Source organism: Chrysemys picta, unplaced genomic scaffold (genome assembly GCF_011386835.1).
Source record: "Chrysemys picta bellii isolate R12L10 unplaced genomic scaffold, ASM1138683v2 scaf144, whole genome shotgun sequence".
NCBI classification, from domain to species: Eukaryota; Metazoa; Chordata; order Testudines; family Emydidae; genus Chrysemys; species Chrysemys picta.
In genome coordinates, this window is record NW_027052851.1 from 53642 (window position 1) to 70036 (window position 16395).

The 16395-nt window shown below is 48.4% G+C and overlaps 1 long non-coding RNA gene across 1 annotated transcript in view; it reads right to left on the reverse strand.

Annotated features, from left to right (window-relative positions):
* Positions 1-426: 426 nt before the first annotated feature.
* The window catches only part of LOC135978149 (uncharacterized), a 57294-nt gene continuing 41325 nt past the window's right edge, over positions 427-16395 (reverse strand). The window contains exons 2-3 of the long non-coding RNA XR_010595580.1: positions 5472-5595; positions 427-544 (exon numbers count right to left, since the gene is read on the reverse strand). This is a non-coding gene — a long non-coding RNA (uncharacterized LOC135978149). The remainder of the gene's footprint in view (positions 545-5471; positions 5596-16395) is intronic.

The following is a 16395-nucleotide window of genomic DNA, read 5'->3' on the forward strand; positions in this document are numbered from 1 at the left end:
TCACTGCCACACCCAACCAAACCCTGAAGTGCTAATGTCCTCCTGCTGGCCTGACACTTTGAAGGTTTGAGCTACTCTGTGTGAATCACCCCACTCAATGGGTCTTCATTCTAGGAAGCAAGCCGGCTAGACAATAAAACATCAGAGGCTGCTCCCAATGCTACACTCCGTGTTTCCAAAATTACTACACTTTATGGCCAGAAGAGACCTTTAGAGCGTCTAATCTAAGCCCCTGCATATCATGGGCTTCCTGTATAGTACAATAGTTACTTTTTGGGTACAAACATTCCAGAAAGGTATCTAGTCTAAATTAAATGACATTAAGAGATGGAGAATCCATCACTTTCCCTTTTAGTGAGTGCCAGGGGGCTCCATTTCCCCTTCCACTAGCTCGCCATTTACAGTGAGCCAGAGCAGTACCTGCAGCAGGGAGCGGGAGTTCCTGAAGGCCTCAGAGGCGCAGCCCCTGCAGTGTCTCAGGCACGTGGCGTAAGTGCAGGATGATGCGGAGCTGGTGCATCATTTTGGCCGTGACGTCCTCCTGCTGCAAGGGAACGAGAACCTGTCAGAGACTCAAACGCCCCGAGGAATCAGGGGGAATTAAGGGAACCTGGAACCAGCAGCATTTCCACCCAGCACCTGCCCATCAATGAGAGATGAATTCACCTCCTGAACCCCAAAATGGAGTCTTCTTGTCCTTTCTAGAAACCTCCAGAGCCAACCCCCCTCCTTGTAGGGTGAGCTCCTGCTACCTCCTGCTCAGTGCCCTTCACAGATATTCCACCTCCAAACCACAGCTCAAGTCATCAGAACCCTCTTCTCCACCCCGACACAGGTTGGGCTGGGAGGCGGCTCTAACAGGGTGTGCAGGACGGATTCTGACAGCAGTGAAGTAGGTTGCAGGGAGGTTGAGATCTTGACCCAAGTCATCCCAGACACTAATGCTAAGTCACACAATGGCAGCATCTACTGTCAGTGGGGTCCAAGCACTATTTCAACCCCACAGTTTTGGATCAACTCCCCACAAGGGGAGGAGAAGAGAACCATCAGCACCACACACACACACACACACACACACACACACACACACACACCACTCCTGGTGGTGTGAGGGGAACAAGAGAAAGGACAAAAGAAGTAAGAAATGAAGAGAAAGGAAGGAGGGATGGAGGAAAAGGAAAAGGACAAACCCTAATGTCCCCATGTTGGACATCAGGAATGGTAACATACATAAGCCAGTATGTGAACACTTCAATCTCCCTGGTCATTCTATTACAGATTTAAAAGTCACTATCATTGAACAAAAAAAACTTCAGAAACAGACTTCAAAGAGAAACAGCAGAACTAAAATTCATTTGCAAATTCAACACCATTAATCTGGGCTTGAATAGGGACTGGGAGTGGCTGGCTCACTACAGAAGCAGCTTTTCCTCTCCTGGAATTGACACCTCCTCATCTATTATTGGGAGTGGACTACATCCACCCTGATTTTTGAATTGGCCCTGTCAACACTGGTTCTCCACTTGTGAAGTAACTCCCTGCTCTCCATGTGTCAGTATATAATGCCTGCATCTGTAACTTTCACTCTATGCATCCGAAGAAGTGAGGTTTTTACTCACGAAAGCTTATGCCCAAATAAATCTGTTAGTCTTTAAGGTGCCACCAGACTCCTTGTTGTTTTTGTAGATACAGACTAACATGGCTACCCCCTGATACTTGACACCATGCAAGGCACTAAATTTAGCCGTATGGAGTGGAAATCCATCAACCTCAACAAAAAACTTGCACAGATACAGACAGACATCATCTTCCTCTCCAAATGCAAACAGATGGACATCATACCAAAAGGACTGAAGGTAAAAAATCCATTGCAATCAACATACTACACTGAGTATGGTGAGAGATTGTGCCACACACTCTCTCAAAGAAACTGAGGAACCACCTGATCAGCATCCTGTACAGCAGACAGGAGAAGATCAAGAATGAGCTCTCAGAACTGGAGACTCTCATACAATACCAGCCTTCTACACAAACTTCCACGTGGCTGGACTTTACAAAAATGAGACAAGCCATTTACAATGCACACTTCACTTCTCTACAGAGGAAAAAGGACTGTAAGTTATCTAAACTAATACCTGCCACTAGGGGCTATAACAATGGTACCCTCAACTCATCTAACAACATTGTCAATCTTTCCAACCACACGCTTAGCCCAGCAGAAGAGTCTGTCCTATCTCGGGGACTCTCTTTCTGTCCCACCGTCCCCACGAACATGATACAGTTCTGCGGTGATCTGGAAGCCTACTTTCCTCGTCTCCGACTCAAGGAATATTTTCAACGCACCACTGAACAGTGCACTGACCCACAGGAACCCTCCTACCAACACTACAAAAAGAAGAATTCTGCGTGGACTCCTCCTGACGGTCGAAATGACAGACTGGACCTCTACATAGAGTGTTTCCGCAGACGTGCACAGGCTGAAATTGTGGACAAACAACATCACTTGTCCCATAACCTCAGCCGTACAGAACGCAATGCCATCCACAGCCTCAGAAACAACTCTGACATTATCATCAAAGGGGCTGACAAAGGAGGTGCTGTAGTCATAATGAACAGGTCAGATTATGAACAGGAGGCTGCCAGGCAACTCTCCAAGACCACATTCTACAGGCCACTATCCTCTGATCCCACTGAGGAATACCAAAAGAAACTACACCATCTGCTCAAGAAACTCCCAGCTACAGTACGGGAACAAATCTACATGGACACACCCCCAGAACCCCGACCAGGGGTATTCTATCTGCTACCCAAGATCCATAAACCCGGAAACCCTGGACGCCCCATCATCTCAGGCATTGGCACTCTGACGGCAGGATTATCTGGCTATTTGGCCTCTCTCCTCAGGCCCTATGCTACCAGCACTCCCAGCTATCTTCGAGACACCACCAACTTCCTGAGGAAACTACAATGCATTCTTCCTGGAAACACCATCCTGGCCACCATGCATGTAGAAGCACTTTATACCAATATTCTACATGAGGATGGACTACAAGCTGTCAGGAACAGTATCCCTGATGAGGCCACAGCAAGCCTGGTGGCTGAGCTTTGTGACTTTGTCCTCACCCACAACCACTTCAGATTTGGGGACAACTTATACCTTCAAGTCAGTGGCACTGCTATGGGTACTCGCATGGCCCCACAGTATGCCAACATTTTTATGGCTGACTTAGAACAACGCTTCCTCAGCTCTCGTCCCCTAGTGCCCCTCCTCTACTTGCGCTACATTGACGACATCTTCATCATATGGACCCACGGAAAGGAGGCCCTTGAAGAATTCCACCTGGACTTCAACAATTTCCACCCCACCATCAACCTCAGCCTGGACCAGTCCACACAACAGATCCACTTCCTGGACACTACAGTACAAATAAGTGATGGTCACATAAACACCACCCTCTACCGGAAACCTACTGACCGCTATACGTACCTACATGCCTCCGGCTTCCATCCAAGACACATCACACGATCCATTGTCTACAGCCAAGCCCTAAGATACAACCGAATTTGCTCCAACCCCTCAGACAGAGACAAACACCTACAAGATCTTTATCAAGCATTCGTAAAACTACAATACCCACCTGGGGAAGTGAGGAAACAGATTGACAGAGCAAGACGGGTACCCAGAAATCACCTACTACAGGACAGGCCCAACAAGGACAATAACAGAACACCACTGGCCATCACATACAGCCCCCAGCTAAAACCTCTCCAGCGCATTATCCACGATCTACAACCTATCCTGGAAAATGATCCCTCACTCTCACAGACCTTGGGAGGCAGGCCAGTCCTCGCTTACAGACAACCCCCCAACCTGAAGCAAATACTCACCAGCAACTACACATCACACCACAGAAACACGAACCCAGGAACCTATCCCCGTAGCAAACCTTGTTGCCTACTCTGTCCCCATATCTACTCTGGCAACAGCATCAGAGGACCCAACCACATCAGCCACACCATCAGGGACTCATTCACCTGCACATCCACTAATGTCATATATGCCATCATGTGCCAGCAATGCCCCTCTCCCATGTACATTGGCCAAACCGGACGGTCCCTCCGCAAAAGAATAAATGGACACAAATCGGACATCAGGAGTGGTAACATACATAAGCCAGTAAGTGAACACTTCAATCTCCCTGGTCATTCTATTACAGATTTAAAAGTCACTATCATTGAACAAAAAAACTTCAGAAACAGACTTCAAAGAGAAACAGCAGAACTAAAATTCATTTGCAAATTCAACACCATTAATCTGGGCTTGAATAGGGACTGGGAGTGGCTGGCTCACTACAGAAGCAGCTTTTCCTCTCCTGGAATTGACACCTCCTCATCTATTATTTGGAGTGGACTACATCCACCCTGATTTTTGAATTGGCCCTGTCAACACTGGTTCTCCACTTGTGAAGTAACTCCCTGCTCTCCATGTGTCAGTATATAATGCCTGCATCTGTAACTTTCACTCTATGCATCCGAAGAAGTGAGGTTTTTACTCACGAAAGCTTATGCCCAAATAAATCTGTTAGTCTTTAAGGTGCCACCAGACTCCTTGTTGTTTTCCTAATATCCCCAGTGATTCTACGGGACAAAATCCCAGGGAGGGAATAAAATTCTGCCACCTTAAACTAGTGTTTTCCATGCCTAGAATTCAGATGGCACCAGGTGGATCAGACTGAACAGGTTACAAACCTCTCCGAGGCACTTACTTTCTCAACAGGGACTTCTGTTTTCTAGTAAAATGGGTAAAAGGAAAGGAGAAAACTCAAAAGAGGCTCCTGCTCACACTCACATATGTGAACCCTAATACTCTCTCAGTCCTCAAAGAGAGCTCGAGAAGGAGACTTGCTGAAGCAAAGCCACAGGGGTCTCTGAGGTTTCCCTGGCCCTGCGCCCCTGTTTTGCCTGGCTGATGTGAGCATCTCTCTCTGAGGTCACCACCTCCCTAACAACTTTGACCAATAGGCTGAGCTCCTGCAAAAGGCCTTTGTGATGTCACTGCCACACCCACCCATCCCCTGAAGTGCTAATATCCTGCTGCTGGCCTGACACTTTGGAGGTTTGAGCTACTCTCTGTGGATCACCCCACTCAATGCGTCTTCATTCTAGGAAGCAAGCCGGTTAGACAGTAAAACATTAGAGGCTGCTCCCAATGCTACACTCAGTGTTTCCAAAATTAATACACTTTATGGCCAGAAGAGACCTTTAGAGCATCTCATCTAACCCCCTGCATATCATAGGCTTCCTGTATAGGACAATAGTTACTTTTTGGGCACAAACATTCCAGAAAGGCATCTAGTTTCATTCAATGACTTCAAGAGATGGAGAATCCACCACTTTCCCTTTCACTGAGTGCCAGGGGGCTCCATTTCCCCTTCCACTAGCTCCCCATTTACAGTGAGCCAGAGCAGTACCTGCAACAGAGAGCGGGAGTTGCTGAAGGCGTCAGAGGCACAACCCCTGCAGTGTCTCAGACACCTGGCGCAAGTGATGGATGATGCGGAGCTGGTGCCTCACTTTGGCCGTGACGCCCTCCTGCTGCAAGGGAATGAGAACCTGTCAAAGACTCAAACGCCCCGAGGAATCAGGGCACCTGGAACCAGCAGTATTTAAACTGACTACCTGCCCACCACTGAGGGATGAATTCACCTCCTGAACCCCAGAATGGAGTCTTCTTGTCCTTTCTAGTAACCTCCAGTGCCAACCCACCACCTTGTAGGGTGAGCTCCTGCTACCTCCCCCTCAGTACCCTTGACAGCTGTTCTACCTCCAAACCACAGCTCAAGTTATCAGAACCCTCTTCTCCACCCCCACCCAGGTTGGGCAGGGAGGCGGCTCTAGCAGGGGGGGCAGGAGGGATTCTGCCAGCAGTGAAGTGGGTTGCGGGGAGGTTGAGATCTTGCCCCAATCATCCCAGACACTAATGCTAAGCCACAGGATGGCAGCATCTAGTGTCATTGGAGTTCAAGCACTATTTCAACCCCACAGTTTTGGTTCAACTTCCCACAAGGGGAGGTGAAGAGCACCCCCAGCAACACACACACACACACACACACACACACACACACTCACACACACACACCACTCCTGGTGGTGGCAGGTGAACAGGAGAAAGGACAAAAGAAGTAAGAGATGAAGAGAAAGGAAGGAGGGATGGAGGAAAGGGTAAAACGAAAATGACAAACACTAATGTCCCCTGTGATTCTACGGGACAAAATCCCACAGAGGGAATAAAATTCTGCCACCTTAACCTAGTGTTTTCCATGCCTAGAATTCAGCTGGCACCAGATGGATCAGACTGAGCAGGTTCCAAAACCTCTTGGAGGCTCTTACCTTCTAAATAGGGACGTCTGTTTTCTAGTAAAATCCGTCAAAGGAAAGGAGAAAACTCCAAAGAGGCTCCTGCTCGCACTCACACATGTGAACACTAATACTCTCTCAGTCCTCAAAGAGAGACCTCGAGAAGGAGACTTGCTGAAGCAATAACAGACACTTGGTGGGATAACTCACATGACTGGAGTACTGTCATGGATGGATATAAACTGTTCAGGAAGGACAGGCAGGGCAGAAAAGGTGGGGGAGTTGCATTGTATGTAAGAGAGGAGTATGAGTGCTCAGAGGTCCGGTATGAAACTGTAGAAAAACCTGAGAGTCTCTGGATAAAGTTGAGAAGTGTGAGCAACAAGGGGGATGTCACGGTTGGAGTCTGGTATAGACCACCAGACCAGGGGGATGAGGTGGACGAGGCTTTCTTCTGGCAACTAGCAGAAGTTGCTAGATCGCAGGCCCTGGTTCTCATGGGAGACTTTAATCACCCTGATATCTGCTAGGAGAGCAATACAGCGGTGCACAGACAATCCAGGAAGTTTTTGGAAAGTGTAGGGCACAATTTCCTGGTGCAAGTGCTGGAGGAACCAACTAGGGGCAGAGCTTTTCTCGACCTGCTGCTCACAAACAGGGAAGAATTAGTAGGGGAAGCAAAAGTGGATGGGAACCTGGGAGGCAGTGACCATGAGATGGTCGAGTTCAGGATCCTGACACAAGGAAGAAAGGAGAGCAGCAGAATACGGATCCTGGACTTCAGAAAAGCAGACTTTGACTCCCTCAGGGAACAGATGGGCAGGATCCCCTGGGAGAATAACATGAAGGGCAAAGGGGTCCAGGAGAGCTGGCTGTATTTTAAAGAATCCTTATTGCGGTTGCAGGAACAAACCATCCCGATGTGTAGAAAGAATAGTAAATATGGCAGGCGACCAGCTTGGCTAAACAGTGAAATCCTTGCTGATCTTAAACGCAAAAAAGAAGCTTACAAGAAGTGGAAGATTGGAGAAATGACCAGGGAGGAGTATAAAAATATTGCTCAGGCATGCAGGAGTGAAATCAGGAAGGCCAAATCACACTTGGAGTTGCAGCTAGCAAGAGATGTTAAGAGTAACAAGAAGGGTTTCTTCAGGTATGTTAGCAACAAGAAGAAAGTCAAGGAAAGTGTGGGCCCCTTACTGAATGAGGGAGGCAACCTAGTGACTGAGGATGTGGAAAATGTACTCAATGCTTTTTTTGCCTCTGTCTTCACGAACAAGGTCAGCTCCCAGACTGCTGCACTGGGCAGCACAATATGGGGAGAAGGTGACCAGCCCTCTGTGGAGAAAGAAGTGGTTCGGGACTATTTAGAAAAACTGGACGTGCACAACTCCATGGGGCGGGATGCGCTGCATCCGAGGGTGCTAAAGGACTTGGCGGATGAGATTGCACAGCCATTAGCCATTATTTTTGAAAACTCATGGCGATCGAGGGAGGTCCCGGATGACTGGAAAAAGGCTAATGTAGTGCCCATCTTTAAAAAAGGGAAGGAGGAGGATCCGGGGAACTACAGGCCAGTCAGCCTCACCTCAGTCCCTGGAAAAATCATGGAGCAGGTCCTCAAGGAATCAATTATGAAACACTTAGAGGAGAGGAAAGTGATCAGGAACAGTCAGCATGGATTCACCAAGGGGAAGTCGTGCCTGACTAACCTAATTGCCTTCTATGATGAGATAACTGGCTCTGTGGATGAGGGGAAAGCAGTGGATGTGTTATTCCTTGACTTTAGCAAAGCTTTTGATACGCTCTCCCACAGTATTCTTGCCACCAAGTTAAAGAAGTATGGGCTGGATGAATGGACTGTAAGGTGGATAGAAAGCTGGCTGGATCGTCGGGCTCAACGGGTAGTGATCAATGGCTCCATGTCTAGTCGGCAGCCGGTTTCAAGCGGAGTAGTGCCCCAAGGGTCGGTCCTGGGGCCGGTTTTGTTTAATATCTTTATTAATGATCTGGAGGATGGTGTGGACTGCACTCTCAGCAAGTTTGCAGATGACACTAAACTAGGAGGCGTGGTAGATACGCTAGAGGGTAGGGATCGGATACAGAGGGACCTAGACAAATTAGAGGATTGGGCCAAAAAAAACCTGATGAAGTTCAACAAGGACAAGTGCAGAGTCCTGCACTTAGGACGGAAGAATCCCATGCACTGCTACAGACTAGGGACCGAATGGCTAGGTAGCAGTTCTGCAGAAAAGGACCTAGGGGTCACAGTGGACGAGAAGCTGGATATGAGTCAACAGTGTGCTCTTGTTGCCAAGAAGGCTAACGGCATTTTGGGCTGTATAAGTAGGGGCATTGCCAGCAGATCGAGGAACGTGATCGTTCCCCTTTATTCGACATTGGTGAGGCCTCATCTGGAATACTGTGTCCAGTTTTGGGCCTGTGGAAGCAGAGAAAGAGCTCACAGGAAGGGGATGCAATGCATGACAGTTCGTTAGCAAGAGTTAGGCTAACTGTAACCCTAATAACGCGAGATTTGTAGAAGCGAGGAATGTGTGAGGCGGGTGAGAAAGAACTGTGTAAGAAGTCATTATGACCTGGTATAGATAAGGTGTAGAAGACCTTGTGTAGATAAGGTATAGAAAATATTGTATGTTGGCAAGAGTCAAAACAAGTGAAGAAATGAGATATCAAGATGGCCTATGTATAAACAAAACGCAGCTGTCCCTCGTTATTTCTGTAATGAAAGGTATAAATGCTTGCTGTAATTAGTTACCTGGGAGAGACGTGCTTAGCTCTCTCCCTCTGGGCAATTGTGAGAGATAATAAAGCATCTGACTTGCTGTACCTAAACAAATAGTGAGAACTCTGTTTTTCTCCGACAGGCCCCACACTACAAGAAGGATGTGGAAAAATTGGAAAGAGTCCAGTGGAGAGCAACAAAAATGATTAGGGGTCTGGAGCACATGACTTATGAGGAGAGGCTGAGGGAACTGGGATTGTTTAGTCTCCAGAAGAGAAGAATGAGGGGGGATTTGATAGCAGCCTTCAACTACGTGAAGGGGGGTTCCAAAGAGGATGGAGCTCGGTTGTTCTCAGTGGTGGCAGATGACAGAACAAGGAGCAATGGTCTCAAGTTGCAGTGGGGGAGGTCCAGGTTGGATATTAGGAAACACTATTTCACTAGGAGGGTGGTGAAGCACTGGAATGCGTTAACTAGGGAGGTGGTGGAGTCTCCTTCCTTGGAGGTTTTTAAGGCCCGGCTTGACAAAGCCCTGGCTGGGATGATTTAGTTGGGAATTGGTCCTGCTTTGAGGACGGGGTTGGACTAGATGACCTCTTGAGGTCCCTTCCAACCCTGATATTCTATGATTCTATGATTCTATGAAAGTCACAGGGGTCTCTGAGGTTTCCCTGGCCCTAAGCCCCTGTCCTGCCTGGCTGATGTCAGCATCTCTCTCGGAGGTCACCACCTCCCTAACACCTTTGACCAATAGGCTGAGGTCCTGAAAAGGCCTTTGTGATGTCACTGCCACACCCACCCATCCCCGGAAGTGCTAATGTCCTGCTGAAAGAAGAACAGGAGTACTTGTGGCACCTTAGAGACTAACAAATTTATTAGAGCATAAGCTTTCGTGGACTACAGCCCACTTCTTCGGATGTCCTGCTGCTGGCCTGACACTTTGAAGGTTTGAGCTACTCTGTGTGGATCACCCCACTCAATGCGTCTTCATTCTAGGAAGCAAGCCGGCTAGACAGTAAAACATCAGAGGCTGCTCCCAATACTACACTCAGTGTTTCCAAAATTTGTAGACTTTATGGCCACAAGAGACCTTTAGAGCATCTCATCTAACCCCCTCCATATCATAGGCTTCCAGTATAGTACAAAAGTTACTTTTTCGGCACACACATTCCAGAAAGGCATCTAGTCTTCAATCAATGACATCAAGAGTTGGAGAATCCACCACTTTCCCTTTTAGTGAGTGCCAGGGGGCTCCATTTCCCCTTCCACTAGCTCCCCATTTACAGTGAGCCAGAGCAGTACCTGCAGCAGGGAGAGGGAGTTCCTAAGGCCTCAGAGGAATAGCCCCTGCAGTGTCTCAGGCACATGGCGTAAGTGCCGGATGATGCGGAGCTGGTGCATCCCTTTGCCCGAGACGTCCTCCTCCTGCAAGGGAACGAGAACCTGTCAGAGACTCAAATGCCCCGAGGAATCAGGGGCAATTAAGAACACCTGGAACCAGCAGTATTTACACCCAGCACCTGCCCACCACTGAGGGATGAATTCACCTCCTGAACCCCAGAATGGAGTCGTCTTCTCCTTTCTAGTAATCTCCAGTTCCAACCCCCGTCCTTGTAGGGTGAGCTCCTGCTACCTCCCCCTCAGTGCCCTTGACAGCTGTTCCACCTCCAAACCACAGCTCAAGTTATCAGAACCCTCTTCTCCACCCCCACCCAGGTTGGGCAGGGAGGCGGCTCTAGCAGGGGGGGCAGGTGGGATTCTGGCAGCAGTGAAGTGGGTTGCGGGGAGGTTGAGATCTTGCCCCAAGTCATCCCAGACACTAATGCTAAACCACACGATGGCAGCATCTAGTGTCAGTGGAGTCCAAGCACTATTTCAACCATACAGTTTTGGATCAACTCCCAACAAGGGGAGGTGAAGAGCACCCCCAGCAACACACACACACACACACACACACACACACCACTCCTGGTGGTGGGAGAGGAACAAGAGAAAGGACAAAAGAAGTAAGAGATAAAGAGAAAGGAAGGAGGGATGGAGGAAAAGGTAAAACGAAAAGGACAAACCCTAATGTCCCCAGTGATTCTACCAGACAATATTACAGGGAGGGATTAAAATTCTGCCACCTTGAACTAGTGTTTTCCATGCCTAGAATTCAGCTGGCACCAGATGGATCAGACTGAGCAGGTTCCAAAACCTCTTGGAGGCTCTTACTTTCTAAACAGGGATGTCTGTTTTCTAGTAAAATCAGTAAAAGGAAAGGAGACAACTCGAAAGAGGCTCCTGCTCTCACTCAAATACGTGAATCCTAATACTCTCTCAGTCCTCAAGAGAAACCTCGAGAAGGAGACTTGCTGAAGCAAAGCCACAGGGGTCTCTGAGGTTTCCCTGGCCATGCGCCCCTGTCCTGCCTCGCTGATGGCAGCATCTCTCTCTGAGGTTACCACCTCCCTAACACCTTTGACCAATATGCTGAGGTCCTGCAAAAGACCTTTGTGATATCACTGCCACCAATCAAACCCTTAAGTGCTAATGTCCTGCTGCTGGCCTGACACTATGAAGGTTTGAGCTACTCTCTGTGGATCACCCCACTCAATGCGTCTTCATTCTAGGAAGCAAGTGGGCTAGACAGTAAAACATCAGAGGCTGCTCCCAATGCTACACTCAGTGTTTCCAAAATTAGTAGACTTTATGGCCACAAGGGACCTTTAGAGCATCTAATCTAAGCCCCTGCATATCATAGGCTTCCTGTATAGTACAATAGTTACTCTTTGGGCACACACATTCCAGAAAGGCATCTAGTCTTCATTCAATGACATCAAGAGATGGAGAATCCACCACTTTCCCTTTTAGTGAGGGCCAGGGGGTTCCATTTCCCCTTCCACTAGCACCCCATTTACAGTGAGCCAGAGCAGTACCTGCAGCAGGGAGTGGGAGTTGCTGATGTCCACAGAGGCACAGCCCTTGCAGTGTCAACTTCCCACAAGGGGAGGTGAAGAGCACCCCCAGCAACACACACACACACACACCACTCCTGGTGGTGGGAGGGGAACAAGAGAAAGCAAGGAGGGATGGAGGAAAAGGTAAAACGAAAAGGACAAACCCTAATGTCCCCAGTGATTCTACGGCACAAAATCCCAGGTGGGCTATAAAATTCTGCCACCTTGAACTACTGTTTTCCATGCCTAGAATTCAGCTGGCACCAGATGGATCAGACTGCAGACTGAGCAGGTTAAAAACCTCTCCAAGGTTCTTACCTTCTCAACAGGCACGTCTGTTTTCTAGTAAAATCAATAAAAGGAGAAACTCGAAAGAGGTTCCTCCTCGCACTCACATACTTGAACCCTAATACTCTCTGAGTCCTAAAAAGGGAGACCTCGAGAAGGAGACTTGCTAAAGCAAAGCCAAAGGGGTCTCTGAGGTTTCCCTGGCCCTGCGCTCCTGTCCTGCCTGGCTGATGTCAGCATCTCTCTCTCAGGTAACCACCTCCCTAACACCTTTGACCCATAGGCTGAGGTCCAGGATAAGGCCTTTGTGATATCACTGCCACACCCAACCAAACCCTAAAGTGCTAATGTCCTGCTACTGGCCTGACACTTTGAAGGTTTGAGCTACTCTCTGTGGATCACCCCACTCAATGCATCCTCATTCTAGGAAGCAAGCGGGCTAAACAGTAAAACATCAGAGGCTGCTCCCAATGCTACACTCAGTGTTTCCAAAATTAGTAGACTTTATGGTCAGAAGAGACCTTTAGAGCATCTAATCTAACCCGCTGCATATCATAGGCTTACTGTATAGTACAATAGTTACTTTTTGGGCACACACATTCCAGAAAGGCATCTAGTCTTCATTCAATGACATCAAGAGATGGAGAATCCACCACTTTCCCTTTTAGTGAGGGCCAGGGGGCTCCATTTCCCCTTCCACTAGCTCGCCATTTACACTGAGCCAGAGCAGTACCTGCAGCAGGGAGCGGGAGTTGCTGAAGGCCTCAGAGGAACAGCCCCTGCAGTGTCTCAGGCACCTGGCGCAAGTGCCGGATGATGCGGGGCTGGTGCATCACTTTGGCCGTGACGTCCTCCTGCTGCAAGGGAATGAGAACCTGTCAGAGACTCAAAGGCCCCGAGGAATCAGGGGGAATTAAGGGCACCTGGAACCAGCAGTATTTCCACCCACCACCTGCCCACCGCTGAGGGATGAATTCACCTCCTGAACCCCAGAATGGAGTCTTCTTGTCCTTTCTAGTATCCTCCAGTGCCAACCCCCCTCCTTGTAGGATTAGCTCCTGCTACCTCCCCCTCAGTGTTCTTCACAGCTGTTCCACCTCCAAACCAAACCTCAAGTTATCAGAACCCTCTTCTGCACCCCCAACCAGGTTGGGCATCCAGGCGGCTCTAGCGGGGGGGCAGGAGGGATTCTGCCAGAAGTGAAGTGGGTTGAGGGGAAGTTGAGATATTGCCCCAAGTCATCCCAGACACTAATGCTAAGCCACAGGATGGCAGCATCTAGTGTCAGTGGAGTCCAAGCACTATTTCAACCATACAGTTTTGGATGAACTCCCCACAAGGGGAGGTGAAGAGCACCCCCAGCAACACACACACACACAAACACACACACACACACACACACACACACACACACACACACACACCCCACTCCTGGTGGTGAAAGGGGAACAGGAGAAAGGACAAAAGAAGTAAGAGATGAAGAGAAAGGAAGGAGGGATGCAGGAAAAGGTAAAACGAAAAGGACAAACCCTAATGTCCCCAGTGATTCTACGGGACAAAATCCCAGGGAGGGAATAAAATTCTGCCATCTTAAACTACTGTTTTCCATGCCTAGAATTCAGCTGGCACCAGATGGATCAGACTGAGCAGGTTCCAAAACCTCTTGGAGGCTCTTACCTTCTAAATAGGGACGTCTGTTTTCTAGTAAAATCCGTCAAAGGAAAGGAGAAAACTCGAAAGAGGCTCCTGCTCACACTCACATACGTCAACCCTAACACTCTCTCAGTCCTCAAAGAGAGACCTCGAGAAGGAGACTTGCTGAAGCAAAGCCACAGGGGTCTCTGACGTTTCCCTGGCCCTGTGCTCCTGTCCTGCCAGGCTGATGTCAGCATCTCTCTCGGAGGTCACCACCTCCCTAACACCTTTGACCAATAGGCTGACGTCCTGAAAAAGGCCTTTGTGATATCACTGCCACACCCACCCTTCCCCGGAAGTGCTAATGTCCTGCTGCTGGCCTGACACTTTGAAGGTTTCAGCTACTCTCTGTGGATCACCCCACTCAATGCATCCTCATTCTAGGAAGTAAGCCGGCTAGACGGTAAAACATCAGAGGCTGCTCCCAATGCTACACTCAGTGTTTCCAAAATTAGGGGACTTTATGGCCAGAATAGACCTTTAGAGCATCTCATCTAACCCCTTGCATATCATAGGCTTGCTGTATAGTACAATAGTTACTTTTTGGGCACACACATTGCAGAAAGGCATCTAGTCTTCCTTCAATGACATCAAGAGATGGAGAATCCACCACTTTCCCTTTTAGTGAGTGCCAGGGGGCTCCATTTCCCCTTCCACTAGCTCCCCATTTACAGTGAGCCAGAGCAGTACCTGCAGCAGGGAGCGGGAGTTGCTGATGGCCTCAGAGGCACAGCCCCTGCAGTGTCTCAGGAATCTGGCGCAAGTGCCGGATGATGCGGAGCTGGTGCATCACTTTTGGCCGTGACGTCCTCCTGCTGCAAGGGAACGAGAACCTGTCAGAGACTCAAACGCCCCGAGGAATCAGCGGGAATTAAGGGCACCTGGAACCAGCACTACTTCCACCCATCACCTGCCCACCACTGAGGGATAAATTCACCTCCTGAACCCCAGAATGGAGTCTTCTTGTCCTTTCTAGTAACCTCCAGTGACAACCCCCCTCCTTGAAGGATGAGCTCCTGCTATCTCCCCCTCAGTGCCCTTGACAGCTGTTCCACCTCCAAACCACAGCTCAAGTTATTAGTACCTTTGGACACAGACTGGCTAACCTAGTGAGGAGGGCTTTAAACTAGGTTCGACGGGGACAGGTGAGCAAAGCCCACAGGTAAGTGGGGAACATGGAGACCGGGGAGATGGGTCAAAAACGAGAGGGAGTGTGGGCTATATTGTCAGAGAGAAAGGAGGGTCAGGACAAAACTGGGAGGAAAGATCAAACCAGTATCTTAGATGCCTATATACAAATGCGAGAAGTATGGGGAATAAGCAGGAAGAACTGGAAGTGCTAATAAATAAATACAACTATGACATTGTTGGCATCACTGAAACTTGGTGGGATAATACACGTGATTGGAATGTTGGTGTGGATGGGTACAGCTTGCTCAGGAAGGATAGACAGGGGAAAAAGGGAGGAGGTGTTGCCTTGTATATTAAAAATGTACACACTTGGACTGAGGTAGAGATGGACATAGGAGACGGAAGTGTTGAGAGTCTCTGGGTTAGGCTAAAAGGGGTAAAAAACAAGGGAGATGTCATGCTAGGAGTCTACTACAGGCCACCTAACCAGGTGGAAGAGGTGGATGAGGCTTTTTTTAAGCAACTAACAAAATCATCCAAAGCCCAAGATTTGGTGGTGATGGGGGACTTCAACTATCCGGCTATATGTTGGGAAAATAACACAGCGGGGCACAGACTATCCAACAAATTCCTGGACTGCATTGGAGACAACTTTTTATTTCAGAAGGTTGAAAAAGCTACTGGGGGGAAGCTGTTCTAGACTTGATTTTAACAAATAGGGAGGAACTCGTTGAGAATTTGAAAGTAGAAGGCAGCCTGGGTGAAAGTGATCATGAAATCATAGAGTTTGCAATTCTAAGGAAGGGTAGAAGGGAGAACAGCAAAATAGAGACAATGGATTTCAGGAAGGCAGATTTTGGTAAGCTCAGAGAGCTGATAGGTAAGGTCCCATGGGAATCAAGACTGAGGGGAAAAACAACTGAGGAGAGTTGGCAGTTTTTCAAAGGGACACTATTAAGGGCCCAAAAGCAAGCTATTCCGCTGGTTAGGAAAGATAGAAAATGTGGCAAAAGACCACCTTGGCTTAACCATGAGATCTTGCATGATCTAAAAAATAAAAAGGAGTCATCTAAAAAATGGAAACTGGGACAGATTACAAAGGATGAATATAGGCAAACAACACAGGAATGCAGGGGCAAGATTAGAAAGGCAAAGGCACAAAATGAGCTCAAACTAGCTACGGGAATAAAGGGAAACAAGAAGACTTTTTATCAATACATTAGAAGCAAGAGGAAGACCAAA